We start from the raw sequence: 27,391 nt of genomic DNA on the forward strand, positions 1-27,391 counted from the left end.
ATCATAGAATGGTTTGAGGGTCCATGGAAGGGACCCTCAAAGGCCATCTTTCCAACTGCCCTGCAATGAACAGGGACACCCACAGGTCCATCAGGTGCTTGGGCTGCTCTTTTCCATGCTATGGTTGGACTTGATAATCTCAGAGGTCTTTTCTCACTTTACAGTTCCGTGATCCTATGATTCTGAGGTGCTGTAGCCGTTACTTGGTGCAGGGCTGGTGCACAATGAGTGCTTGTTCTTGTTTTCTCTCTCCTCTTTGCTTATGCAGATAGGACACACAAGCTTTTCCCTGGAATAGCCTTAGAACTGGCCTAAGCATTTGCAAATTCTTGTCCTGCAAAGTGCCAATATGCATACCTGCATGTTTCCATCATCAAGCTCTGTTTGGAATGTGTGTCTATCATAGGCCAGTGGTGTGTGATGCTGTGTTCTGGCAAGCAAAGGCTGAGCAGTCTGTGGGGTTAGCTTGGTCCTGTAAGCATCTTGAAGCACAGACTTTTCCTCCGGGTTTTTGGTTGACACTAATAAACAACATGCTATCAGGGATCAATGCTGTTCTCTAGATTAGGGATCTACATTTGAAAATATTTACTCAAACGTTTATCCCTAAGCACATGGCCAGGCCCATGTGTTTCGAGATGCTTGACTTGAAACACAGGGGAGCTGTGCTTGTTTCGGAGGGTGAAACAGCACCGGATGGTAGGAAAGGCAGAGGTAGAGGAGTTGTGAAATGTATGCAGCTCTCTCAGCCTCACTGGTTACCGTCATAGCAGAAGGAGCTCTGCTGTGTCAAAGCCAGGGGAGTCCCCATCCCTGAAGGTTGGAGAGGTGTGGAGATGTGGCACTGAGGGACCTGGTTAGTGAGCATGGTGAGGATGGGTTGGGGTTGGATTTGGTGATCTCAGAGGTCTTTTCCAGCCGTAATGATTCCATGATTTATCAACAGTGCACTTAGCAGTGTGGCTGCAAGCAGGCATGGGTGGCAACTCAACGTCTCATCCCAAAGACATAACATCCGACAGCATATGTAAAGAGTGCTCATTTTTAAGTTTTGTTTTGGTTCTGGATAGGTGAAAAATGATGCCTGTGAGAGATTTCTGCAGAAAAGTGTGATGCAGCTTGTAGCCAAGTCACCAGGGCCTTCTAACCACTAATTTCTCTTGGCCAGGATCTCACCCACTGGCCTCACTTCAGCAAAGCAGTGGAGCCAGCACGTACGCTCACTTGGCCACAAGTCCCTATGACAAACAAGAACAATGTTAATAACAACTTATTAAGGAATTTTTATGACAAGTTGAAGTCACCATTGCAGATTTGAAGATGTGTTTTCTGTCTGCTTTGGTTAAATTATTTCTGATAAATATATCAGGGTATCTCAGATACGCATTTACTTTCAATAGCACGAAGAGCAAAAGGGGACAATGCAAGCTTCTCCAAACAACGAGAAAGTGGTTTGCATGATATTTGGCCACCTTTCCTTTTTCAGCAGGCAGTACCATACAAAGAAGCCAGATAGGTTCAGGAGCACATAGTACTTGTAAATCCAATTGCTTGCCTCTGAGCCAGAGACGAGAGTGCCTGTTGGAAATGTGTAGGTATGATTTCTGAAACAGGAAACAGATGTATTCAGCATTGTAACCCTCTGTGGTTTGGAGTGGGTTGGGATATAGGGGTAGTACAATAGCTGGGGTCAGAGACACGCAGCGGAGCAAAGGGCTATTAACTCTGAGAGTAATAAGTAACGCTTGTCAATCAACGCTGTGCTTTTCTCTGCGGGCTTCGGGGCACTCTGCATTCAGTAACTAATTAGCCATTGACCCCTCTGCCTCTGATTCACCATCAGACCCGGAGGCAGTGGCTCAGTGGTGCGGTAAATCCTGCTGTAGGGTCCCAGCACTAGATCGGGACACGATGGCTGCATGATGCAAAATTAAATGATCCGCAGAAAGCCGCTTTGCCACCTCAAAAGCCTTCAGAACAATGTGGCATTGGCAAATGTGATACTGTGTTAGGTGCTGTCTTGATTTCTGATCTTGTGGCAACCTAAATTCCATCTCATATACTCTGATAACCTGTCAGAAGTGTGATCGTGTGAGCAGGCAGGATGAGGATTATGTCCGTGGCATGGCATGGCATAGCGCGTGGGTACGTAGATCTGGTTCTAATTACCAGGGACCTGAGGTCTGCAGGACCTGGAGCCACAGAACAGAGGTCACCACCTGCCATCCCCATCCATACATGCAGGCTCATAAAAAGGGCCGTTACCACCCAAGGACAGCTGCTGAGCCACTGGCTTCCACTTTGCCTAAGGCAGCAAAGGCTTGTGGGTGGCCTTGGGCTTGGCTCCATCTGTGCTTTAAAGGTTAGCTGGGCTAATTGCATTCACCCGCCCTCCTGCTGAGGGCAGAATTTACACTGGCAAAAGATCTCTGGCCCTAACAAGCGCTCAGGTGCACTACCCAATATTGCAGAGATGATGAGGCTTAGAGGAGACCTGCCAGCTGCTCACTGCCTACGTGTGTGCTCACCTGAATGGCAAACTGACAATTAAGTTCATTAAACTATTAAAAAATATGATTAAGCTACAATGAAAAGGGTTGAAATTAATGCATCTTGCCTCAAAAGTGGCTCTGTTTAAAGCTATTGGCACCTGGCTGTTTGCCTCACCTATCTGCCAGTGATTGAATATCCAGAGCAGCATTAGCAGGAGACAACAGGTGCTTAGTTTTAGGATGGAGAGGCTATGGCTAGGACAAGGATGTCTTCAGCTGGCAGAGGTGGGTTGCACCAGTGCAAACCAGCAACAAAGGAAATTGGCACATCACTTTGCTTTCTTCCTCCATGCCAGCCGAAAGCAGTTGGGGGAGTATCTTATTGCAACGTAGAGAAGCGGAAACAGATGCACTTTGCTTCACCATGGCTTGAGGTTTGGGAAGGGTGTGGTAGGAGCTGCAAGGTGCCCAAGCATCAGAGCAGGGCAGCTGAGGTCACCGGGGTGGATTGCAGAGCGAGAGCTAGCTTGTGTTGAAACACCATGTGATATTGCTGTGAGAATACGAAATAAAGCCATCACTGGAGCATTTGTTGGTCTGTTGCTAGGCAAACAGTTCAGAAACAGTTGTATTTTGCAAACTGATTCCTTCTTTTCTTGTTTTTTCTTTTTTTTCCCTGAGGTCCTTGATACACTGACCAGGGTAAACTGTGATTTTTATTATCATATCTGCCCTTTGCTGTGACTGAAAACACTTATCGGCTTCCCAAAACACCCAATATTCACTCCATTGGGTTGTTGTTGATACCTGCATCCTTTGCATTTAATGTTAGGCATCTGTCGGTGCAACTTGGTCGCCCCAAACCCCTTCTCTGGGATGGTGGCCATGAAACAGTCTCTGGAGTGATAAACTCCAGCTGATGCACAGATGACGACACGCTGTGCTACATCCAGAAGCCTCCTGGCACGTCATCAGCCCCAGGCCTCTCCATCCAGCCTGTCTTCCCAGGAAAGCTCAGAAGCACCTAAGCCTGGCTTGCTGCAAGCTAGAGGTGAGATCAGCTCTGGCGCTAACACTGGAGCAAAGATCTCCAGCCTTTCCCAGAGGGCTGGCCAGCTCTGGAGGGCTGCTGCTTCAGTCTTCTAAATAATCCAGCCCTAAGTGGCAGCCTGGGCCAGCACTCCACGCTCCCTGCAGGTCAGATATCTGAAGGTGGGACATCCATGTCACCCCAGCTCCCGAGCTGCTGGGCTCAGCAATGGCCAGGGGCATAGATGGGTCAGTTCTCAAGGCAAAGGAGGCCTGAAACTTCCCAAAGTACCAGCGATCATCACTGCTGGAGCTGTCTTGAGAGCAGTCACACTGGTTAGCCACAAACATTAGCAGCCAGCTTCTTGGTGTTGACTGCTGCCCTGGGTTTCATTCAGTGAGTATCAGCAGAGAAATTCAGCTCAGATTTATATCTGTCATTCATTATCCCTCCTCAGTGTCTAATATCTTACAGTCTCTCCAACCATCCCAAGGTGACAATCAGTTCATCCCCAGAAGAGCTCATAGGATGCACCTGAAATCACACCACTTCACTCCGCTTGCAGCGCACAACTTGTTTTTTCTCTCAGTGCTCGCTCCTAGAACTTCAGTTTTCCCACAGCAGCTTGAGCACATTTTATCTCCTCCAGGGCCGCAGGGAAATCCACACTGTCACACATGCAAAAAAAAAAGAAAAAAGAAAAAAAAGGTATTCTTGAATGTATTAGTCTATATATCTCAGCTGGAAAATTATAATTTGAACCATTCGACTCGAGCAGTGATATAATATGTGCAAAGTGTCGGAGAGGAGCCATGCTTGGAGGCTCCTAGTGGAAAAAGAAAATTGGGATAGACAAAACCTGGCAGGAAGGAGAACGTCATGAGATCAGCCCATAGAATATGCTGAGGAACACAGAAAGCGACTGAACAAATCTGAATAACCTGGGCAGCAGTTTGCATTCATTAAGGTCCGGCTCATCACATGTCTCCAGGTGGGAAAGTGCATGGGTGCTGTGTTTATCCTACCAAGCTCCTAACGAGCATCCCCTGTCCTACAGAGCAAAAGTGAAACATGCAGACAGGCAGGGGATGGCTGGGAGGTAATGAGGTGATGAGAGAAATTCCTTTTGAGTTCATCACTTCGCTGGCTGGCTGTCAAGACATTAATCCCACAAGAAATTCCCAAACACTACGCATGAAAGACAGGTTCCCTTACACCATGTTGCCTCCACCACGTGCTGTCTGCTGCCCCAGCTCCTGCTTCCACGGAGGGCCTTGGTGAAATGCAGGATCCCTGGGGTGCAGGATTTGCTAACCAGGCCTGCCTTTGCCTTCTTCCACACACATTTGCTTCCTGCTCTGAACTTTTGTTCTCCAAGGGCTTTGTTGATCCCCCATCCTACGCCTCTAACTGGATTTCTGAGAAGCCACAGGTAGTGCAAGTTGGTGACAGTCTCTTTCCCTTTCTCCTTCATAAATCTGGGTCTAAGTCAATGCCCTCCTCCCAATCCCTCCTTTCAAACTGTACTCCTTCCACTGAATATCTGCATTTTGGATCACTCTCCCTCCCTGGCACTCACTATCCTACACCGAGGCTCATTTCGTTGCTTCCTCCTCAAATTTCCAAGGGCTGAGTGCAACACAGATATTGGCTGCGTGTCTCAAAGTCCTTTCAGACATGAATGTGCTCACTCACTCTTTTTTTTTTTTTTTTCTTCTATTATTCTCAAGGAATTAACGAGGACGTTAAACAAAACCAGACACCAACTTTAATCTGTCTACCGCTCCCACCAGTATCTCTGCTTTTCAGTGTGGAACAGCTGCTATTTCTTATCCTCCAATGGCTCTTCAATCAGTTTGCTGTCTGGATGAAGGCTTCCGCATCTTCTCCACTCTAAATGCCTCATGGACACCATGCAGAAAGGCTGATTCCTTTCCCTGCAGTGTTCCCTCTCCTTCATCTGAGCCTGTTTGTCTGTGTTGAAGGCAGGGCTGCCATTGATTCAGCGGGATGAGTCGTCCTCCTAAGTAAGTGTGAATAAGCATATTCTAAAAATGAACCTATAGGCTCAGCACCCCTGCTGCTTCTTGCTCATAGTACTGTTTGTCTCCTGAACTATAATTTGCCCTCTGGACGCAGCTCATGAGGGTTCCTCCTTCCCACATAACCTCCTCCCTGTTTATGGAGACAGCAGGAGACGTGGGCTGCCCTGCTGGGTTACATCCCCATCCATGGGAACAGGGCAGGTTGATCTCAACAATATTTTCCAGGACTTTGCTCGGACCACCTTGCGATGACTCAAGCTCAGGCTGTTCCCCTTGAGAGTCACTGCAACCACGTAGCAGATCTCGCAGCTAGGCTTCATGTTTGGCTCCTGGCCTCTTGTTTGCTCACTTCACGCCCTTCATCCAGGTGCCACATCCTGTTTTCTCACCTTTGAATTTGTCAGATGCCTTCAGCACCTCTGGAACAAGCTGTCCCAGTGCACAGGCTTCAAGGAAAACGCCTATATTGAAAGGATTAGCGTGTATCCAGCATCTTCCCTAAGGATTTGGGAAAGCTGTTGAGTGCCCTCACATGGGTCAGCTTGCTGCTGGCCTCAGGACACCACTCAGTGCCACATCGCTCTGGGCCACCTACCCATAAGAATCACAGAATCGTGCTTGGGTTGGAAGGAACCTCAGAGAAGAACCACTGCTATCATGTATTTATGTGGACCTGCTGACGGTATGTTTTCAGAGCATCAGCTGATGCTGTGGGGTGAGGCACTCGTAAGTTTGCCCATCCCCATGAAAGCAAATGGGAGCTTTTCCTTTAGCTTTCACGGAATCCAGACGTGGCAAGCCATACATACACATCTATCACGTTTCTTTCTGCATCAGCTTACTGCAGCCCTGTCCTGGGAATCAGCTTAGTGAGTTCTCATTTAACCCAACACATCCGCGGGGTACCTCAGCGAGGCGGGAACGTTTCCTGTGGCTGTCGTATCCGCTTCGCTATCCTTCAGAGCGAGCATCACAGCCCTTAACTATTGAAACAGGCTTTTCTTTCACGGCAGCAAACCCGCCTGGATAAGATGAGAGGGACACCATCAATATTACATAGGGTCTGAGGCATTTACTGTAAATTCAATGGGAACTTTTCCAGCTTCCCACTGGGAGAGATTTCTTGGGAATGGAGAACTCTCTGGAGCCTGTAATAACCTCTTAAGCGATAGCGGGATTTCTGACATTCCCTATTACACAACAGGAAGCAGAATCTTAATAGAAGTACTGCACACAGTCGCCTTTAATAGGAAACAGCCTATGCAGTACTGGAGGAATATTTAAAATATTGCTTTATTTTGAAATGATTGGATTCAAGAATGTTTTTAATGCACTGAAGGCTCCGTGCTGCCAGATGCAAGGGAGAGCATGCAGGGTGATGTGTGACAGTGGCCTGGAGCAACCTGCTGTGCCCTACACACTGGAACAGGTTGCCCAAGGAGGCTGTGGATGCTCCATCCCTGAAGGCATTCAAGGCCAGGCTGGATGTGGCTCTGGGCAGCCTGGTCTGGTGGTTGGTGACCCTGCACATAGCAAGGGGTTGGAACTGGATGATTGTTGTGGTCCTTTTCAACCCAGGCCATTCTATGATTCTACAGGCAGAGTTGGGACACGAGGCCCAGACAAATGCTCTGTTGGATGAGTGTCAGCCATCAGCCTTGTGCTTGCAGATGTGCACCTCTCTTACAGCCATGGCTTCAAGCTGTATGTACATCCAGGCATTTTTGCCCCTCTATGAGGGGCTGCCGTGGGGCCTCCCCTTGGCCTACTCTTCTCTGGGCCGAATAAAACCAGAGGACCTCCGCTGCTCCTCATATATGTTTTGCCCGACTTTCAACCGAGAGAAATTCCTTCCAACTGATGTTGCTTTTTTAGTACAAACCACAAGCTAGATGGGCTGGAATCAAACCCAGCTTTAAGGTAATTTGTGGCTGCTTTTTGGGGTCTGAGTGAAGAACAAGGCTTGGACTTCTCCTTCCCCACAAGCAAGCGGCTGGTGAGTAACGCTTGTGAGTAAACCTCATCAGATGTCTGTGCAAATCAACCTTTCCTCCACCCAGTCTGAAAGCAGACAGCGTGACCCACAGAAAGCAGAGGGCTCTGCAGAGCAGGGCAGCCCCGAGCAGCCCTTGGCACCACGCTCACCCCCAGGCACTGACCGGAATCCCCGCTCCTCGCCTCGCCCTTGTTCCACTTCCAGATTTAAATGGGGAATCGTGTTTCCAGCAAATGAAAGTCACCTCTGTGCCCGGGAAGGTACTGATTACGATTGGGATTGCATTGGAAAGTGCACTCGCTTGCTGAAAAGGCAAATAAAAGGGACCAGATGTGGACGGACAGAAATGTTGTCCTGGAATTTTGCTGCTGTGGTCATCCCCAAAGTCTCTGGGACTTCACTGCTTGGGTTTGTAGTCATTTCCAGGCAGAGCAGTTCGGAATAGTAACTAAACTGAAACTGCGATATGGATGTGAGCTATTGAAAGAAGCTTTATTTCCCTTTTTTTTACTTTTTATTTTTGGTGCTCTCAGTTGAAGTTCAGACCAACCTCACTCCCAAGCTTGCAGGGACAGAGCTGCAGTGGAGGTAACCAGACCAGGCTGCCCAGAGCCACATCCAGCCTGGCCTTGAATGCCTCCAGGGATGGGGCATCCACAGCCTTCTTGGGCAACCTGTTCCAGTGTGTCACCACCCTTTGAGTGGAAAACTTCCACCTAATATCTAACCTAAACCATTCCCCCTTGTCCTGTCACTACCCACCCTTGTAAACAGCCATTGCCCCTCGTGTTTATATGCTCCCTTGAATATATTAGACTGATTCCAGCTGAAAACACTGCTATGAAAGTGATGCTATGCTACTGGCCACCTATAAGCACAGCTCTAGGATGCCCCCGGGCTTGGGACCCAGCAGACACAGCTTTCATCCCCAGTTGTTCTTCTCCTGGCTTTGTGTGTGTCTTTAGGAAGCCACTTCCCAGCTGCCTGCCTCAGTTTACCCCACGTAATAACTATTTCAGGCTTTGTTGGCTTGTTCCTATTTCCCACCCCTCACTTTGCATTGCAGATGTTCCAGAGACCAAGCTAGCTGTAAAGCAGAGCACAGGAAAGTCTATTCAACCTTAATAACACTTTGTGGCCTCTATCCTGAGGCATATTTAAAAGGCTAGGTTTTCATAAGGTGGGTAACAAGGTGAAAATTGTCTCCTATTACACTTTGTCAAGCCCAGCCCTCCCTGCATAGGACCAGAAGGATCCCCCCCTTTAAATTTCAGCATTAAATTCAACTCATTAAAAACTCTTGGTTAAGCTTCCTGCTTCAAGCTGTAATTGTAGACCCTCTGCGGGTATAAATAGACACAAACACACAATGCAGTTATGCTGACTGACACGCACCAGGAATGGGGCCCAAATGTTTATTTCTTCTCTTCACCTCCTCTGTCTGCCTTTGGAACACAGACACACTTGTACAGACCGAGACACAGCAGACGTTTGGGGAACTTAATCCCCTGCAAAACCTACAGGTTTCAGGCTGACGTGGAAACTGATCTGCAGGTTTACTGCTTAAATCGAGATAGGAAATAAAACGCCCATAACAGAGCTGTGTGCAGACCTTCAGCAGCGTTACCAGAGTCTGCATATTAGTGTGGTGACCCACCAGAAACACACTGCGAGTTTATCATTCCTTCTCCATGACTGTGTATGCAGTGTTTGGAGGAGGAGAGCTTTTTCCATTTTCTTTCCTTTTCTTTCCTTTTCTTTCCTTTTCTTTCCTTTCCTTTTCTTTTCTTTTTTTCTCTTTTCTTCTCTTTTCCTTTCTTTTCTTTTCTTTTCTTTTCTTTTCTTTTCTTTTCTTTTCTTTTCTTTTCTTTTCTTTTCTTTTCTTTTCTTTTCTTTTCTTTTCTTTTCTTTTCTTTTCTTTTCTTTTCTTTTCTTTTCTTTTCTTTTCTAACTTTAAAAAGAAGAATAATTATAACCAGGCAGACTAAAGGGGAACTCATCTCCCCACGGTCCATCTCAAATGACTCAGCTCTGCAGCAGGGATCTGAGAGCGGGGATGAGGACGTGAATGCATTCCTCAGCCATTTCTCAAGGGATGGCCCCGCTGCTCCTTGCACCCCACACAGGGCCGTGCTGAGCTTTTCTTTCCCCTTCCCCCAAAGAAAAATGACTTTTAGACAAACTGCTTCCCACGGAGAAACTTCCTTTTTCATGGGCATTCCTGGAAGAGGAGCGATACCCCAAAAGCCGAACTGCCTGTGTTGGATGCAAACATCTGACAGTGCTTTGACAGAGGGGAAAACACCCAAACACATCCGTTTTCACTGGACTTGAGTACTTGAGCATGTTTTCTCGCAGCAATAATCTATGTTTAACTATAGGTGATTTCCACCGCCTTTCCCTAAGGCTTGTCCTGAACTCAGAGCATGATTTCTGAGCACAGTCGTCCCCTTCCCAAGCTTTAAGTCTCACTCCAAGAAGTGTGTCCGAGGGAATCATCCCCACGAGGCAGCAGGAGAAGAAGGAGGGGGAATTTTCTCACGTTCCTTTGAAATCGACGTTGGAACGTTTCCATAGGAAAGAAAAGTGCTTACGCAGCGTTAGTGACTGTACATGTGCTTTGCATTGTGTGAAACCCTATCTGCTTTTTCTCAGCAGGGTCCTGATCCCCCACGAGGGAGGCAGACAGACAGACAGACAGAGGCAGGCAGCGATGGTGATGTGCTGCAGAGCCCCTCCAAGAGCCCTTTCCCAGGGCTCCCTCCAAGAGATGTCCCCACGACCTGCATTTGTTGTTTCAAGTGGGCAGGGGGAGGAGGAGATGCTCCTCCTCAGGCTCAGAGGACTCATGAAAGCAAAGTGTTTGGGGTATAAAGTCTTTGTTGGGAAGATGGAAGTGGCTTCGTGCTGCTCGGTCTGGTTTAGAGCCTTGGATCTCCAGACCTGCCCTGTCCTCCAGGAGTTAAATGCTCAGACAGCAACGTGTGCCTTTCCTGGAAATGAGGAGATTCCCTCCTCTGCTGTGCATGCGTGTGAATTGAGGAAGAGACTGGGGAAAAGCAGCCACACTACTGCTGTACACACCAGCCCACACATCACCTTGCAATTGCTCCTGGCGGGATCTGAGCGTGAAGGCACCAGAGAGAGGACAGAAGAGTTCCCTCTTGCTCTGAGGGGAATGAAGTGCTATGTGGAGCAAAGGGTGGTTTCCAGAAGACAACAGGGCGAGCAGCAGGCTGGCACTGGGCCTTGTCCACCCCTGCTGCCCGTGGAAATGAGTGGGTGAGGAGGAGGCAGCTTGCTGAGAGCAGGGGAAGCGCTGGGAACACAAATACCACTAAAACAACTGTTAATCATTACAGCCCAGCAGCGCTGCTGACAGCTGCTGCTTTTCACGCTGGACCCTCACCCTAAGCTGATATCTCAAGCACCCCTGAACTCATCTTGGCTGAAAACTAGCCAGGGTCTGGTAAAACAGCAACCTAGAGACAGCTTCCAGTCTCCTGAATCAGCATTCTGAGGGCCAGACGTGCTGAGTTACTCGCCTTCCTTCTCCCAAGGCATGTGTGTATACATACAGATATAAAATGCACACACAGATGTGTGTTAGTACACACAGCCGCCTCTATGAAATGTCAGCCAGAACATAATTCAAAGATTTCTCGGCCTGGTTCAAATGCTGCTAAGCTTCAGAAATTACAGCCCCCTCCAGGAGTGGGTAAGAGCTGACACAAAGCAGCAATAACCCAAAACTTCCCAGCTGTTGTGTCTGGCCTTTTGAAAAGAGGAATTCCTTGCTAAGGAGCCTGAAACCTTACTCTTCCCACTCAGCATTGCCTGAGGGCGCTAGCATTAAAAGGATGTGTGAAAAAGGATTTATGGTGAGCAAGGTCCTTGTAGCAACAACATTATTTTTTCGGAGACTTGAGTAGGTGGATGCTAGGGAGAAGGGGAGTAACCATTGCTACCTCTGTTTTTCTTCCCAAGGCTTGCAAAGAAACACCTTCTGCTCCAGTATCCACGGGCCCTATAATATTAGCAGAGATGGCTCACGGCTCTTCCTGGGTTGGTCAGGTTGGCTTCAGTCAGGGCTAAAAGGATCATGAAGCAGAAGAGGGTCATCGCAGCAGAGCTCCATGGGTTGACAAGGTATGGTGCTGGGCTTGGCCTGCTTCACCTGAGTTCTCAAGGGCTGGTGCCTGCTGGGATGGGAAACACATATCACCAAAACTGGATCAGGAGTGGAAGCTATTCCTTCCTAACCTCCTTGTGCACAGGACCTAAGACAGGTAATGTCCTATGGGGAACATCCCCAGCCAGGACTACAGCAGGTGCTTAGCAGCATGAAATAGCTACAAAAGATTCCACTGAGCCCTCGTTTTTTGACCTGGAAGTGTTGCCTACATGGCTTGTGATACTGTCAGCAGTATCAACTCAGAAGGTTGTTTGTAATTTGCCTTCAGTTGCACAAAGGATGCCGCACAGATTTACACAAAAGCAAGTCTGCAGGAGCCCAGAGCTCCCCTCCTTTCGGGCTCCCCCGCAGCCATCCACATCTTCCCTCCATCTGAGGAGGGAAGATGCAGCTATTTTGATGTCATCTCCTATTGTTCACATAGTACTTTGATGGCAGAAATCAAACTACGTACTTGTAGTGCTTAACTGCTGCAAATATGAAATGCTGGTGCCTATTCTGGCTGTAAGAAACCAGTTAACAGTGCAACTTTAATCATTTGGCATAAGCTATTAGCAAGTCCATCAGGGTGCCTGTAACCAAACCTTATGATCATCTACATCGCCTGCCATCGTGTTCTTTTGACCAGTAATTCATACCTACAGCATGTGTACAATGTCCAGCACTCATTTCTTGTATAACCACCCAGAGATTCATCATGAAGATAGGAGGAAAGGTCCCCTAGTGTATCCTATACCAAGAGTAGTTTGGATTTTTCAGTTGATGACTATTTCCAGTAACTGGTAAGGCGGTGTAAGTGGAGACACAGCTGGCAATGTTGTAATTATAGCTATATTCCATGATGTTTAATTTAAATTAACTTCTTTTCTTTTCCAGCCTAAAGTAATGTTGACATGTTATTTTTATGACGTAGTCCTGTGGTTTCTAAACTAAGACCCACAGAACCCCACAGGCTGACTGTCCCAGAGCTTTACCAGGCTACATACTCAAAGAGGCCCTTGCTAGCTGACGTGATGCTCTGGAACCCACTGGCACAGGGTTTGGCATGCTGGATGTGTACCCTGGTGTGATGGGTCTTGTTGCTGCATGGTAGTCCCACATACACAACAATAAAAAAATATTTTGGAGCTGCTTACCTACTTCATTCTTGCTCTCAAAGGCATTAGGCTTTGTCAGTAATGTACATAAAATTAACCCCAGGGCATGGCCCTGGAGAAATAAGTATTTAAATGGATTGGAAAGGGCTAAAACCTGCTCCCATAGCAATCAAAGGTGGTCTTGCCATTGTTTTATGATGCTGGAAAAGATTCAAAGCATCCCACGATGGCTTCTCTGGGCTATGGGAGTTATAATTAGGGTTTCTATTGCTGTTCTTTGAGTCACAGCTTGCTCCAGGTGTTTAAAACTCAAGCACAAGTTCTCTCCTAATTCCTAATCCTTTGCCCATCTCAACATGCTTGGGGTGCTTTTTTAGGGGAAAGCAAGGCTAAGTTCTGTGCCTACTGTTGAGAAAAGAAATCTGGCTGTGAAGTTTTTCCTCTTTCTTCCTTCAAGCTGACAGTCATCACTGCTGCTGTCCAGATCCACACAAAGGAAGGGACAAAAGACTCCCTTTGAGACCAGCTTGCCTGCCACATGGGAGTTTGTTAATCAGGCTGCAGATTAGCAATCTGGCATTTAAAAGCACTATCATACCTCCCCCCCCCCTCCCCTTCCCCAGCTCTAGGAGCCTGGTAGTGGTAATGAAAGTCTGAAGCCCTGGCTTCAGTTCCTTTCTAATTTAAAGATTAGATACCAGCTGTGCTGCAAACCTTTTCCTGTTTCCTCTGGCCAAATCTTGAAGAAAAACCCAGAGTCGTGACCTGAAGTGAAATCCCCATCCCCTGACAAGTTGATGGCATATTCCTTTGCTTCACGGAAACTGTTACGTTGGTGATTTCCCAGGTTTTCTTGTGGGGCATCGTAATACTGATAATCAGAGGGCCTGCCTTTAAGGATCAGTCCTGAGGAAGGATTCATGATTTTCAGAATTAAAAAGAAGACTATTTTAATTCAGGAAGGGTTCGGGCAGCTTGAGACATGGCTGCTTCAGCCCTTAAAGTCACCTCTCCTTGCCTCCAGAGCTGCAAATGACACGTTTACAGCTAAAGCCCCAGCAGCGAGGGGCTTGTGGTTCAGGCCAAGTCATTTAACACTTCTCAGGCTCTGTGCAAGCTGAGCCTTCGCTTCATTCAACACTTTAATGCTGCTGAAACCACCAGGTCTCTCTGCAATAGATTTCCTATCAAAACTATTTACTTTACGGGATCTCTCTGTTCCCAAATATACACTCATTTAAAAATGCTGGAAGAAGTTTGGCTAGGCTTGCTCCGAGCTGGACCTTTGCTCCCTCGCAAGGTTCATGAACCTTCACAACTCTCTAGGTGAACTCAGCCTGACTTTCCCATATATAACCAAATCCCAGCCCAGGTCTGTCTCATTCGGCTTCATGTTTCACTCCAGGCATTCTTTCACAGCTCTGGTTTTAAAGACCTGAGCACGGGACAGATACAGGGCACCCATAAACATAGCAACGGCCGTGATGATCGTTGTGCATCTCATGTGTTGTATCTGAGACCTCTTTCCCTGTAGCAAAATCTTGGAGTCCCCGGGATGTGAGTTAGTAGCACGGCAGGAGTGTTTATGGTTCATATGTTAAAATAATTCCTCCAAGATTTGATTTACTCCGAACCTCACACTCTTTCTGCTTGGTCTGAGGCACTGCACGTTAGCAGAAGTACCCAAAAATGATGATGGAGGAAGCTCAGTTTGTTCTGCAATGACCACAAAAGGGCAAAGACTTTGGCTAGAAACGTACACTGTAACGCATAGTGTCTGAAGTCTGCCAGAAAGTCTGAATTAGACGATTCTCTCATGCTATTTCCTTCTAAGAGCCCAAAGAGGCGGTGCTTTATGTCAAGAAGCATGAGTCAATCCTCAGAGGAGGGCACTCAAATGGAAAACAGATCGAAGGAGGGCTCTGAAGGCTGTGCTGCTGCAGGTCCTGTCCCTTGAAGTGAAAAGCAGAGGAAGGGAGGAAAAATGGGATCGGTAACAAACGATGTGATGGCAGAGTGTCAATCACAGTGGAATTCCATCCTGGCCCTGCATTACAGCAGCACCGGGAGTGCTTTGCAGCGAAGGCTGCGTCAGCACTTGGTTTAACTGATACACGGATTCATTATCTGCCCTTTGGGCTGAGGCTGATTTTTCTAGGAGTTAACCTGGCAACAGTTCTCATTGTGTATTCTCAGCTGGAGTGTAGCTTGCAAGTTGTTTAACCTCTCACCCCTGCAGCATCCGTCCCGGCTCACCCAACCACGGCACGGCTCTCTTGGCGTGGCCAGGGATGTGAGCCTGAAATGCAGGCTCGGCAGCAAAGCTTTGCACAAAGCTCTCCATCCTCAGAAATCACCTGCATCCCATCCCCATCGTGTCCTCAGCCTGCAAGAACCACTGTGTATTTTGTGGGATTTCCCAGCCCTTCTGACCCCGAGCACCATTTGGGCTAAGGGGAGCGGTGGGGCAGAGATTGACCACTGCAAGTAGTGGGATTGTCCTGGCTAATTAGTTGCTGCCTGCCAGGAAAGCTGGTATAAATGCGTCTTCTTCATCCAATTCTACGGCAGAGTAAAATGCGATAGCTTAAAATCCCTGTCTTTGTAATGGGACATGAAAGCAGCCAGCATGCCTGGTGGGTGATGGCTCATAAAGCCATGATAACTTGATCAGACCATGCTGAGAGAACGAAGGGCAATAAATTGCTTGAATGAGATGCTGTTCTCCCAGGAGCTCTAACACTGCTCAGCTAGAAAACTATGGCATCACTTGCTGTGGTGTAAGGTCTCCTGCTTACAGCAGTCTCTGTGCCTAACGTTTGGAGCGTGGTAAATATGCCACCAGTTCTGAAAACGTGGCATATTTAGGTCCTGGGACCCATATAGAAGGGAGAGAAGGACTTCTCATCAATTACAAGCTTGTGATAATAACCAACAAAGCTCAGGACTAAATGTTCAGCTTTTACAGAGCAGGCCCTGGGTGTATAGCAGGGAAAGTGGCAGTGCTTGCTAAAAATACGTCGTTATTTGGAACCTAAAGCCGACTGCAAAGAGACGCAGGAGGATCTCCAGGCTCTCGGGGGATACTTAAGATGACAGCAGAAGATATTTGATTTTATCAAATGCAGAGCAATGAAGCACAAAGGAGAAAGCAGCCCAGCCACAAGCACACACAGTTATCACTGCTCTGGGAAGTTGGTTGGATCTGACTTGTGCAAACACTGGCTTAGTACTCAATAGAGAGCAAAAGGCAGGACTTACTGCAAGCAAACAGCACAGAAAACATTCTGACTGTAAATCCCTGGCGTAGGGATTTTATGTGCAGGCCCACTCATTCATCTTTCCTCATGAAGGATGCAGTAAAAAGGAAGGCATGGAGGAGGAAAACAGGTAAAAGAATAAGCACCTTGAGGGGATGTGAGAGAGAAAAGCATATTTGATCATGGGGGAGAGACAGGAAGAGAAATAGAAATGTAATGCAGTACCAGAGGAGAGGGCTATCTTTCTGCTATCCGAAGGATTCAAGCTACTTTTGCACTGCATCACCTACACCAGTGTTCAAACCTACTCAGCTGTGTCCCAGAAATCAGGTGCTGGAGGGCTGCAAAGGAAGGACACCCAAACTGTGAGCTAAGCCTGAGTGCCGAAGGTGCGTGGAGGAAGGGATCCAGTGATGGCTGGAGAATAGCTGGTCTTGGTCCCTGCCCAGGATGACTGCGTGTTGAATTACTGCTCTTCCCAGATATCCACCACACACTGCAAGTCAGCGGTCAGAATCAGTGAGGAACGATCACATCACCCCACGGAAAGCACATCAACCTGCCATTGAGTGACGGTGCTGCCCGTTAGCTTATTGAGGACGTAATGGGGATAGCAATGGGTGAATAGCTTGTGACAGATTATTTATGCATCGGACTTCCTCCCGTTCCATCTGTTTGCAGATTGACCTTGGCTTTCCCTGCTACACTCCTGATTTGGAACGACTTGGTGACTAATTGCAGTGGCACAGCTCGTTTGAGACAGCCCTCTGCCACTGATATCCCCTTGGTCTGACATCCCAGCCTGCTGTCCTGCACACAGGCAGTGAGGTCACACGTTCAGGCTCACGGGTCTGAAAGCAGCGAGCTCAAAGCACATTTCAGTCGGGGGAAAGAGAGGAGGAAAGCATTTGGCCCTGCTCAGAGGCAAGGGGGAGGAGAGGATGGGCTGGGCAGGAGCCCACATGTGCTCGAATGAGAGTGTCTGATATTTCCCAGACGCTGCTCTGCAAGGAGTAAGGCCTGGCTAAGGCTGGCTGAGCTGCTGCAGCTCTCACTTCAGAATAAAAGCCCAGCTCTCCCCCAAAATCCATATGCTTGGCATAGGAGACAGGGAAGCAAGCTGCTTCTCTGCGTGAGCAAGTCCTGAGTGTGGGCACACTCTTGCCTAGGCTGGGCAACAGGATCTGTGGCCCTTAGAAGCTCCTTCCTAGCACTGGAGAGAAGCCATCTCAGAGATGCTCTTGGCATGAGGCAGGCAGCTTCTGCTGTTGCTCCAGGGAAACAGCCAACCAAACGGGACAGCATCCGTGTTATCAGGAGTGTCACAACTTGGAGTCACTGTGGTGAAAGCCTGGTTGCACGTGAGGAGCTGTAATTTATCCCTCCCAGCAAAGGGAAGGAGCAGCGGGCTGCCAGCAGCACGTAGGGAGCTCAGGGTCACTCTGACCCACATATGAGTCAGGCTGCCCAAAAAGGGCCTGTCTACAGGCAGCAAGCTTGAGACTGCCCCGGGCCACCCCAACAGCAAGTGGGGGCTGTGGCATTCCTGGGGAGGCAGATGGCTCTAAAGCAGTACCCCTGAGGCACTTTGGGCTGACAACACCTGCCCTGGCTGCTTAATTGCAGTTGATGCAGCTGTGTTAAGTCTCGCTCTGCCCCACACTCCTTCTCCACCACCCAATTAAACAGCTCGTTTGGGGAGGAGAGCAGGTCTCTAGGCTTGGATGCTGCCCGTTCCCAGGAACAGAATGAGGAAATCACTGTCCCCAGCAATACGGCCATCAATCATTACAGAGGTACTGTAGGAGCTCCAATTAGTAACAGGTATTTATCATTTTACAATCGTTTTCCTGGTGTTGGGGATCAGCAGCTGCTGTGCAGGTATCGTTCCTGCTTTGTTCTCCATGTTCTCCATGCAGAGGCCAATAAGGTGGAAAAAGACCCCAGCCAAAGGGGCTGACTGCTGTGGGTGTTAGCGATGACCAGCCACCAGGAGAGGGGAACATCTTCTGAAGGAGGAAGTTTTCAGCAGGATTTAGGAGCCCTTGAGAACTCCTAGATCATACGAAGCTGTAAGCCTGGTAGGAGAGAGAAACGAGCTCACAGATACTGAGGTGATGAATCAGATCAAGGAGATGGAAAAAGTTGCTTGGAGTGTTAAGCCCTTTAAGAGCATGTAGATTGCCTGAGCTCTCTTTAAAAAAAATAATAATAAAGAAATAACATGAAGTATATTTAGGAATGAAAAAAAAAGCATCACATCTGCTTTTTGCAGGGAGTTCCTATGTCAGGAAGTAATGAGACCTTGCTGCCTGATTGATAAAACACACACAGGGTTGGAGTGAAGAGGCTTCTTCTGTTGTAGTCTTCAGGGCATCACTGTACTCTGTAATATATATATATAGAACCCACTCTGCTGACTCACGCTCTGCTCTCTGGAAAGTGCAGCCCTCTTGGCAGCCCCCTTCCTTCCCACCCTCTGCCCCTGGCATTTTTGCCTTTGGCAGTACTTTCCCAATTTCCCCCCCCCCCCCCCCTCCCCCCTCCCTTCCTTCTCCACTCAAACTGCATCCCATAGAATACAGCTTGTTGAAGGCAGCGTTTTGTCTCCACTGATACTATTGGGAACAGATGGAAGATTACAGAAAAGCATGCCAGCGAGGCTGGAAAAAATGTTAAAATATCTATAGCTGACCATGCACGGTTGTCTTGCACACATCTATCCATATGCAAAGCAGACCTGGCTGCTATTTCCCCAAATTACTCCTGGAAGGCAACTGCAAAAAGAGTTAGGTTGAGAACTGTGGGCGTTGCAGACTTTAATTTCAAAGCTTAACAATCCAACTTAAAACATATGGTTCTACATTTCCTAAACAATACCATTATTTTCCTTTTCCCTATTGAGCTCATTATGCCCCGTCCCTGGAGGTGTTCAAGGCCAGGTTGGATGGGGCCCTGGGCAGCCTGGTCTAGTATTAGATATAGAGGTTGGTGGCCCTGCATGCAGCATTGGGGTTGGAGCTTGATGATCCTCAAGGTCCCTTCCAACTCAACCATTCTATGATTCATGTTTTTACTTGAGATGTGTTTGTAAGGCAAAGGCTAACCCGTTCTAATGGTTGCCAAATCAAGACCTCTGAGAGTTTTCCACTTCAAAAGCTTATTGGTTTGTTTTGGTGCTGCATCCTTGAAACATCATTTGCTCAGGGCAGGAACCAAGTTGCATTTCCTGCTATCCATCATCTCCTTTCAGTCTGGGCTTCACTGTCTGTTCCATGCTCTGACTGCTGTTTCCAAAATAGCAAGCCCCTCGGCAGGCAGGAATTCCCAGTGCAACTCAATGGCCTCAAATGTTTCTGCTAGGAAGCAATGGGGTGGATAAATGGCTAGAGGGACCCTTAAATATGTAACCTTATTACTGCTGGGCTTTGCTTAAAAAATTAAAACTAAAAAAGCCCCAATAATGCTTCCCTTTCTAATTTTACCATGCATTCTTCAGACTTTTTATAACATCGTTCCTGCTCGTAACCCCTAGCATCCAGTACTTATGCTGACAGCTTCAGATTGCTATAGGAAATTATGCCTGTAGAGCCTGACCTTTCCTCGAGAAGGAGGAGCAATAGGGCTGCAGGATCACTGTCTCTTGCTCTCGAACTTGGGTGCACTGAGGCACATGGGACTGCTTGATGTGCTGCCATCACAGCCCCTGGAGCAGTCCCTATTTCTGTGTACCCCCCAAGCATCTGCCCCCTTGTGCTTGGATGCAAGTGTTGAGGACAGGCACCATTTTGTTTTGCTCTGCTTCATACAATGCTTGGCAAAAGGAAAGAGAAGGGCGTCTTGGCTCTCCACCAGGCCCCCAAAGTGCTAAAATAATACAAAACTCGTAATAAATCTCAATTTATTTTTTTATTGTCTGACACTCCGCAGCTTATTTTGGCTCTGGGCACCTGCAAATTTGGACCAAAAAAAAGTGAAAACTTGTCAATGAAAGCAACCAACTTCAGTCTGTTTAGCAAGACACGGCTATGAATCACTGTGCCTTGGAGAGGGGAGCACAGGATTTCCTGGAAACGAGTCCAGGAGCTGTTTCATCTTCAACTGATGTTTTGTTTTTGTTTTCTAAGCAGCAGTAACATCATTTTAAGATATAAACAGACCATTTTTGCCTCGTCCTTGAAGTGAGTCATTAATTGCTTCTGACATGAATTAATTACTGCTTGTGCCTAGTTACAGGGGCCGTGCCATCTCTGTTTTACCTACTACGTTCTTCCTAGTTGTGCATTTGTGTTACTGGTCTCTTGATAATGGGGTGTACAAATGGATGCGATGGAACGCAACCATCAAGTTTCTACAGGGGTGGGAAATGCAAAATAATTACTCTTGTGTGACAAAGAGAAGCCCCAAGGGCTGGCTTCACAAAAGGGTGCCTTGTTTTTCTTGAAGGCTGGATCCCTGCCTGCCCTATTCACCGTAAGCCATGCTGTGATCTCGGGATAGGACTTGCAGGGCTGAGTTTATGGCCTAAAGCTTAAGACAGTTGCTTTGTTGTAGCTGATGGTGAAATAAATGGCCTGTCCACTTGATTACTGAGGAGATCTCACTGATGGAGCTGTGGGAGGTTTAATCTGAAAAGTCTGTGTGTTTTTCAGGTTGCTACAACGTGCCACATCTCTGTCCCCAGATTGGATAGACCCTGTTCTTTGACTGGAGGTGCTTCTGGTGTATCAGGTGCCACGTTTTGTGCCTTGAGTGAGGCACCCACCTTTGGGTCCCAAGCACACCTCTGGTCCACATGCAGCCATGTTGGTGTGATTGGCTGTGTAGGACAGGAGGGAGCTGCTTTGCTGTGTGTGGGTTGTATGTAGGGCAGTGAGGGAAAGAGTGGACAGTGAGGAAGGGGGAACCCGGCTCCCATCTGGAACCCGTTTCAGAGCCTTGCTTCAAACCCCCTACCTGGCTCCTCTGGTCTGTCCCAGACCCTCATGGCCCCCTATCAGATTGTCGTTCTTCCCCATTTTGTTGTGGGATTATTATTTTTCCCCCCTCACTGCATGACCAGGTACAATCTGATTCTAATGCTGGGTGATGAGCTGAAGCTGAGCTTGCTACCAAACAGTGTCTGAAGTGTTTGTTATACCCAGTTGTACTGCGTGTCAGACAATTGCATCCACTACAGATAGTAAAACCCCTCTTCCCTTCTACTCCTTGCACGTCTCCTTTGGCCCTTTACATCCACAGTTATTCTGAAGCTTTCTCTTGATGCCTTGATAAATGTGGTGAGTGCTCCACGCCAACACATGGCTGAACCGAGCTCTTTGCTTGCACAGACACCCATGGATCCTTTTTTTGGTTTGGATTTGTTGTTGTTTTTAAATATGATCTGAGAACTGATGTGCAGAAAGAAGCCAGGCGTGACTGGTTGTCATTGAGGGTGATTTGTGTGATCCTCCGTGGGACCGCAGGGAGCTCCAGAAGAGAAGTTCAGCTTGTGCTGGACGCCCAGCCATGGGGCTTGGGGCTTGGCCAATGCTATCAATACAAGCCTTGCTGATCGGTGTCTATCAGCCCATCCTCCTTGCTGCCTCCAGAGAGAGCTGACTTCAGCTTGCCCTTTAGGCAAGAGGATTACGCAGCATCAGCTGATGTCATGATCTCATTCCCAAATGGTTTTCCACATGCTCGAGATGGGTTTAGCAGGTAAGGGAGAGCTGGCAACTGTCATGGTTTGCACAACAAAAAGACGCCTCTGCTCTGTTGAGCTGCTTCTGGCTCCTTTGACTCAGAGCTTCCATGGGCTTAGTGAGTGATGCTGATGTTTCTGCATCCTCCTACTGGCTTTAAGCCCACCATGTGGATTATTAACGCCAGCTTCAGTACCTGAGCGTGGGATAAAGCTAGCCAAAAGGGTCACAGCACTGAAAGCGTTAAAGAATTTCACAGCCCCCGAGGTCCAAAGGCTGCTAACTCTCCTCTGTGTGTGGGATGGAAGAGTATCTGAAGGAGTCAAAGAGCTGTGTGTTTGGGTTTGTTCCTGCTGCTGTCTCGCAGGTCTCTTGGCAGAGGGCCTGAGCCTCTCTAGTAGAGGCTGTGACCCAGCTGTCCTCCACAAGAGGTGTGCGTGTTGCCAGCAGTCAGCGCAGAGTCGACCTCTGATTGTGAGCCCTTGAATGCAGAAGTCGTGGGAGCTGCACAGCAGATAGCACTGGCCTTTCTGTGCTGCCCTTTCCTCCTCTCCATCACTACTCCTTTGCTCTGCAGAAACCAACCTCGGGCCGTGGACCAGCTGTGAGTATTAACACAGCAATGGGAGTCTTGGCCAAGCACTGACATTGGGTCCCTGCATGACAGTGGGGTCTATTGCCCAGTTTGGGATGTCATCCTCACATCTAACCTGGCCTCCCAGTAGCACATACAGAACGTGAGGTGTCTCTTGGAGCATCCCAGGTGGCATTCAGCACTTCATGCTGCCCCACGTGCTGCTGTCCCAGGTGGGCAGCACTAATCCAGCCAGCTGCAGTCCTCCCAGGCTGTGTGTGGGGTGTGTGTGCATTATGGGGCTGGGGGTCGGTCCGGTGTTTGCCTGGGAAGAACCTCTCCCATTCATCACTCTGGAAAAAATGCAGTTTGCTTCCTGAAGCAGCATTTCTCTGCTCTCTAGGGAAGGCTGAGCATGAAGGGCTGTCGACAAGTAGGAATGCTGATATGATTCTCTTCTTCCTCCTGGGGAAAAACGTGGCCGTGGGCAAGGGCCTGGCTTTGGGTGAGGACATTCTGCTGAGCTGGCTTGGTGTGTGGTTGGGGAGGGATGGGATGATCCCACTATGTCCAGCTGCCAAACTTTATGCCTCGGCCCACCTTCGTGAGCAACGCTGTGCTTCCCTGGAGCTGCACAGAGCTCTGCTCTTAGTCCAGCACAGCTGGAGGCACGTGAGCAACCACTGGGCTGATCCCACAGCTGTTCCTAATAATGTCCACTTAGAGAGCCCACTTTTAAGTGACCCTTGTCCAAGCGTGCACACTAAGCCCGGGCTACAGCTGCTCTGGAGTGCTGGCTGTGTTCGCTGCTGCCTTCCCTGTAGATGCAGAGGCACTGGATAGAAAAGGCTTGCAAATCAGCCTGCAGAAGCTGATAGGTAAGGCTTTGCAATTCCTCATGTGCTACTGAAGTGTGTAAAATCAGATGAAGAAACAGCTTATGAAACCCTTGTTAATAATTTATTTGACTGTAAACTTCTTTCTAGGAGGCTGGCCCCCCTGCAGCATTTCTAGGCTTGACCATTGGTTTAGGGGCAGCAGAAGGTGGGGATATCACGTTGAATTCTTCTTCATGGCAGATTTCCTGGGTTAACCCGCTCAATTATCATTCCCCTGCAGAATATGAAGAGTAATAAAAGCTTTGTACTGCTTCAGAGGCTGTTAGGGTCCGTGCCAGTAGGTGCTACTGGGAATGACAGGCTGTGTGAGTGCCTGCAATGGCCATCAGCTGCTGCATGTGGTGGCAGGTCCCTAAAAGGACCTTACTCCAGTCCTGACCTAGTGGAACCAATCAGTCCTGATGAGAGTGTCATCAAGGATTATAATGTGAATCAATAAACTGTTAATATCCATTTGATATTGACTTATCAGGCTTCAGTGAGACTGGAAATGCAAATGAAGGTACCACATAAATCACAGGAGCTCGGGCTTAAAGTACTGTATTGCAGAACAGTGTTTCCATTGTGAGTGCAACCAAGAAACAACAAGGAACTCATCTCTTGACAAACAGCTGCCTGGGTGTTCTTGTTTCTATACACAAGTTTCCATATGCAAGAGATGTGGGCAGTTTCCACTTCATCCATCTTTGCCACTGAGTTCATGTACAAACAGTCTACATTCCAATTATGTTATTGTGTGGTGATAAAACGAGTGGGCTTCCGTAATGCATTGGGATCCTCGAAACTAAGATAAGCAACCCTTAAACTTTGAGGAGCATGTTCTGTGCTGATGGAAATAGAAATTAACATCATTTCTCCTGACTCTTGCTTTCTGCATCTTGATTTATCTGCAGCAATTCCAATAGAGCTGTGCCTGCTTCTAGAATATCTCACTGCCCCTTCTTTTTTTCTTTCAGTTTCTTTGAAGAAAGTGAATGTCCTGCATATCAGTAAGAAAATGTTGAGAAACACCTCCAGTTCATGGAGAATCACCATGTTATAGCATCCTTTCCCATAGTATGGAGGGGGGAAAGTGTGCAAAAAAAAAAAAGCCAGAGGACAGGCTCTGAATCATGTTCTCTGCATCTAATGACCTCATTGTAAGATGTTCAAGGGCATGCCTGAAGGAGGGAAGCTGGAAGAACATCTATTCTTCTGGAAGAAATGGTGCAACAACCCACGCCTCGCCAGCACACCCATGGACCCCCTGGGATAAGGGTGGCTGGCAGTGTGTGTGCTTTGAGTCACAAAAGCTCACATTGGTGGGTTTCAGTCTTGAGAATACTGGGAGCTTTCTATGGGGCACGTCTACCTAGAGCCAAGCTTCTATGTATTCTCTGTGACACTAAGGATGTCGGTGGGAGGGAAACAAGATGAGCCATGCTTTTCATACGTTTGGGCAAGATGTGCAAAGTGAGAAACTTTATTGTTGTTCTTGGCCAATTCCCCCGTTCTGTTTCCAGCTTTATATTTTTCTCCTCTGTCTATGCTATGCAGATGACGTTATTTCAGATTAAATGAGAATACAAGGAAAAAATTAGTCAGCTGAGTAGGAAATCGTACATCTCCCCCTTAGTGAGCTTTTGGGTCAGATTCCTTCACTGTCGTCAAGGTTGAAACTGGCTTTCAGCAATATGCACTCTTAACGTTACTCCAAAGATGATTAGGTTGTGCTGTTAACACTAGGAAGAGATACAGTGGGGAAACTGGCTGAAGAGCATCATTTTAGACATTGTGTTGAGGGACGTGGTTTAGTGAGAACTATTGGTGATAGGTGGTTGGTTGGACTGGATGATCTTGTAGGTCTTTTCCAACCTCGGTGATTCTATGATCTCTGCCTTCTCCAGTGTTTGTGCTATGGGCACAGGACTTGTCAGTGATTGCTCAGAAGCTAAAAGCATCTCCCCAGTAAGCCACCTAGACACATCAGTTGTATATCCTCATCCTCAGCAGCTTTCTCTGGGGAAAAAAACGCGATGTGATGTGGGCTTCTGTGTTCAGGGAATCTTCTCCAAAGCATGTAGAAAATGTGGAGGGGTAAGGAGGAAAGGGAGCTCCATGGAAAGGAGATTTGGTGTCCCCTTTCCATTCACGGCATCCATGCCCAAGAGCAGTATTGAGAAAGTTGAAGGGGAGAAGAGGTTACCATTCACCTGCCTTTGAACTGAACAACAGAGGTGTCCAGCTGTCCTGTGAGGTAGCTCAGCAAGGAGTGCTGATCCTCCTCCTGTGGCAAAGACTTTAAAAAAAAAAAAACAAGATGCAGGAGTGAGAAACTTAAGGCTTTTCCCCTACTTTCAAAACTAAAATTAAGCCAAGTGATGCATTTTTTTTCCATTGTATTTTTTTTTTAATTTTATTTTTTTAGCTGATCTTTCTCATAGCTCTGTTTCCTGAAGCAATTCCATGTCTTGAGGTCATCCTAAGGGTGCAGATCCTCATGCTATTGCTCCTCCAGTGGCCTCCCTGGCCTGGTGGGCGTGCATCTGAAAACTGTTAGGAAGAGCAAGAAGCAGGGATAGCTTGTCCCTGTGCCAAGCTGTGCTTTTCTCATCATTGCCAGCATCTCCAGCTGTGATTTGGAGCTTGCAGACTCGAATCGTGCTGCTGATTCTCTGCTGAAGATGGAGGCTTTGGAGGCTTGACCTCATATGTCAGGCTCCAGAATTTAATTCTGAGAGACTTTATATGGTATCTCAGGGATTTTGGAGCACCTGACGGGATGGCACTCATGCCCTGATTGAAGGCTCTTCCCACTGGAAGCTGAGTTCATAGTTTCTCAGCTAGGCTGGGAGGTGGAACTGACTCTTGCAAGTGCCAGCCTCCGTGTGGAGTTCCAGACAGTGGCAGGACTGCCTTAAAGGGCTGTAGTTTATGTTGATCCTTTGCTGTAGAGAGAGACCAGTGTTGGGGATGGATCATTTCATTTTACACAGACGCTTGGCTGGCTGTGTTTAATGCTCATTTTTGTTCCTGACTGATGCTCGTTTCGCTTGCGTTCTCCTTTGTTCTCTAAATCAAGCGAGTCCAAAACAAAGACTGAAAAACAAGGATTGCAGCAGGGAGGAAAACTGAGAGCCTGAGTCTGGTTGGAATGGGAGAAATCAATTGCCCTTTGTACCCTCGAGATAAATAGAACAAGGGGATAAGAGTTCATGGGTACTACATGGTGGAAGTTTGTAAGTTCACGCATGTTATCTGCTCAGAGGAAAAGCAAATATTTGATCAATCAGACTGAGTGGAAACTTTGAGAGGGAGGAATACTTCTGTGCAGGCTTGCATTCACGCTGTCATCATTCAGACGTGGTCAGCAATGTCTCTTTGGCTTGAACTGATGTAAGAAGGGTCTAGGCAACAGGATGTGAAATCTGTGATACACAGAAGAGGTTCAGCATCAACAAAGAAAACAATCATCTGCTTTTCCCGAAGGAGAAGCCCAGAGACTCTATTTCCACAGTGGTCTTCTGATGTAGGTAGTCACAAGAGTGTAGGTTTGTTGGCAAGAGAAGGGTGAAAGATAGGGAAGTTCATAGGGTTAAGTTTTGCTTCCTGCTGCGCCTCCATGGGCTGGGAAATGCTCATGGTTAGTCTCAAGGACAGCTTGGAGTAGGAGAGGCATTTTGAAAGGTGCACAGAACTGCAGAACAAGAGAATTTTAGCCCAGCCTAACCATTTAAGTTTACTAATTGTACGGACATCTCAATTGGCTCAAAGCAGAGCTTCACCTTTCCGAGCATCCTTCCTCACAAGTGGCCCATGTAGGTTATGGAAGGGAAGAATGCAGAATGGTGGAACGTCCATGCATTGCCCACTCAGCATCTGCCAGTCCAGTCTGGGAACCTCTGGCTCCCAAAGACTCTATCTGCATAGTTAGGTTGGTTTGCTATCTTGTGTATTCTGAGATGGCTGCCAGATACACTCAAGTGTATACCTCTTGTACTTTACAGAATTTTGCATACAGGAAGTTCTTTCAGCAGTCCCCATGTGTAAGGCAAAATATATTTAGACATTAATAACACTGAGATGAATTTGTTGTCCGTTTATTTTCTCCAGAAGTTACTGTGGTATGAAATGCATAGT

At 47.7% G+C, this 27,391-nt stretch overlaps 2 long non-coding RNA genes across 2 annotated transcripts in view; both read left to right on the forward strand.

Annotated features, from left to right (window-relative positions):
- LOC124418106 overlaps positions 1-6,973 on the forward strand; it is a 28,986-nt gene extending 22,013 nt beyond the window's left edge. The window contains exons 2-3 of the long non-coding RNA XR_006939835.1: positions 5,253-5,549; positions 5,972-6,973. This is a non-coding gene — a long non-coding RNA (uncharacterized LOC124418106). The remainder of the gene's footprint in view (positions 1-5,252; positions 5,550-5,971) is intronic.
- Positions 6,974-21,933: 14,960 nt separating this feature from the next.
- LOC107053782 lies at positions 21,934-22,843 on the forward strand. Its single transcript, XR_003076082.2, has 2 exons — positions 21,934-22,403; positions 22,777-22,843. It is a non-coding gene; the product is annotated as an uncharacterized LOC107053782 (long non-coding RNA).
- Positions 22,844-27,391: the final 4,548 nt, after the last annotated feature.

Source organism: Gallus gallus, chromosome 7 (genome assembly GCF_016699485.2).
Source record: "Gallus gallus isolate bGalGal1 chromosome 7, bGalGal1.mat.broiler.GRCg7b, whole genome shotgun sequence".
NCBI classification, from domain to species: Eukaryota; Metazoa; Chordata; class Aves; order Galliformes; family Phasianidae; genus Gallus; species Gallus gallus.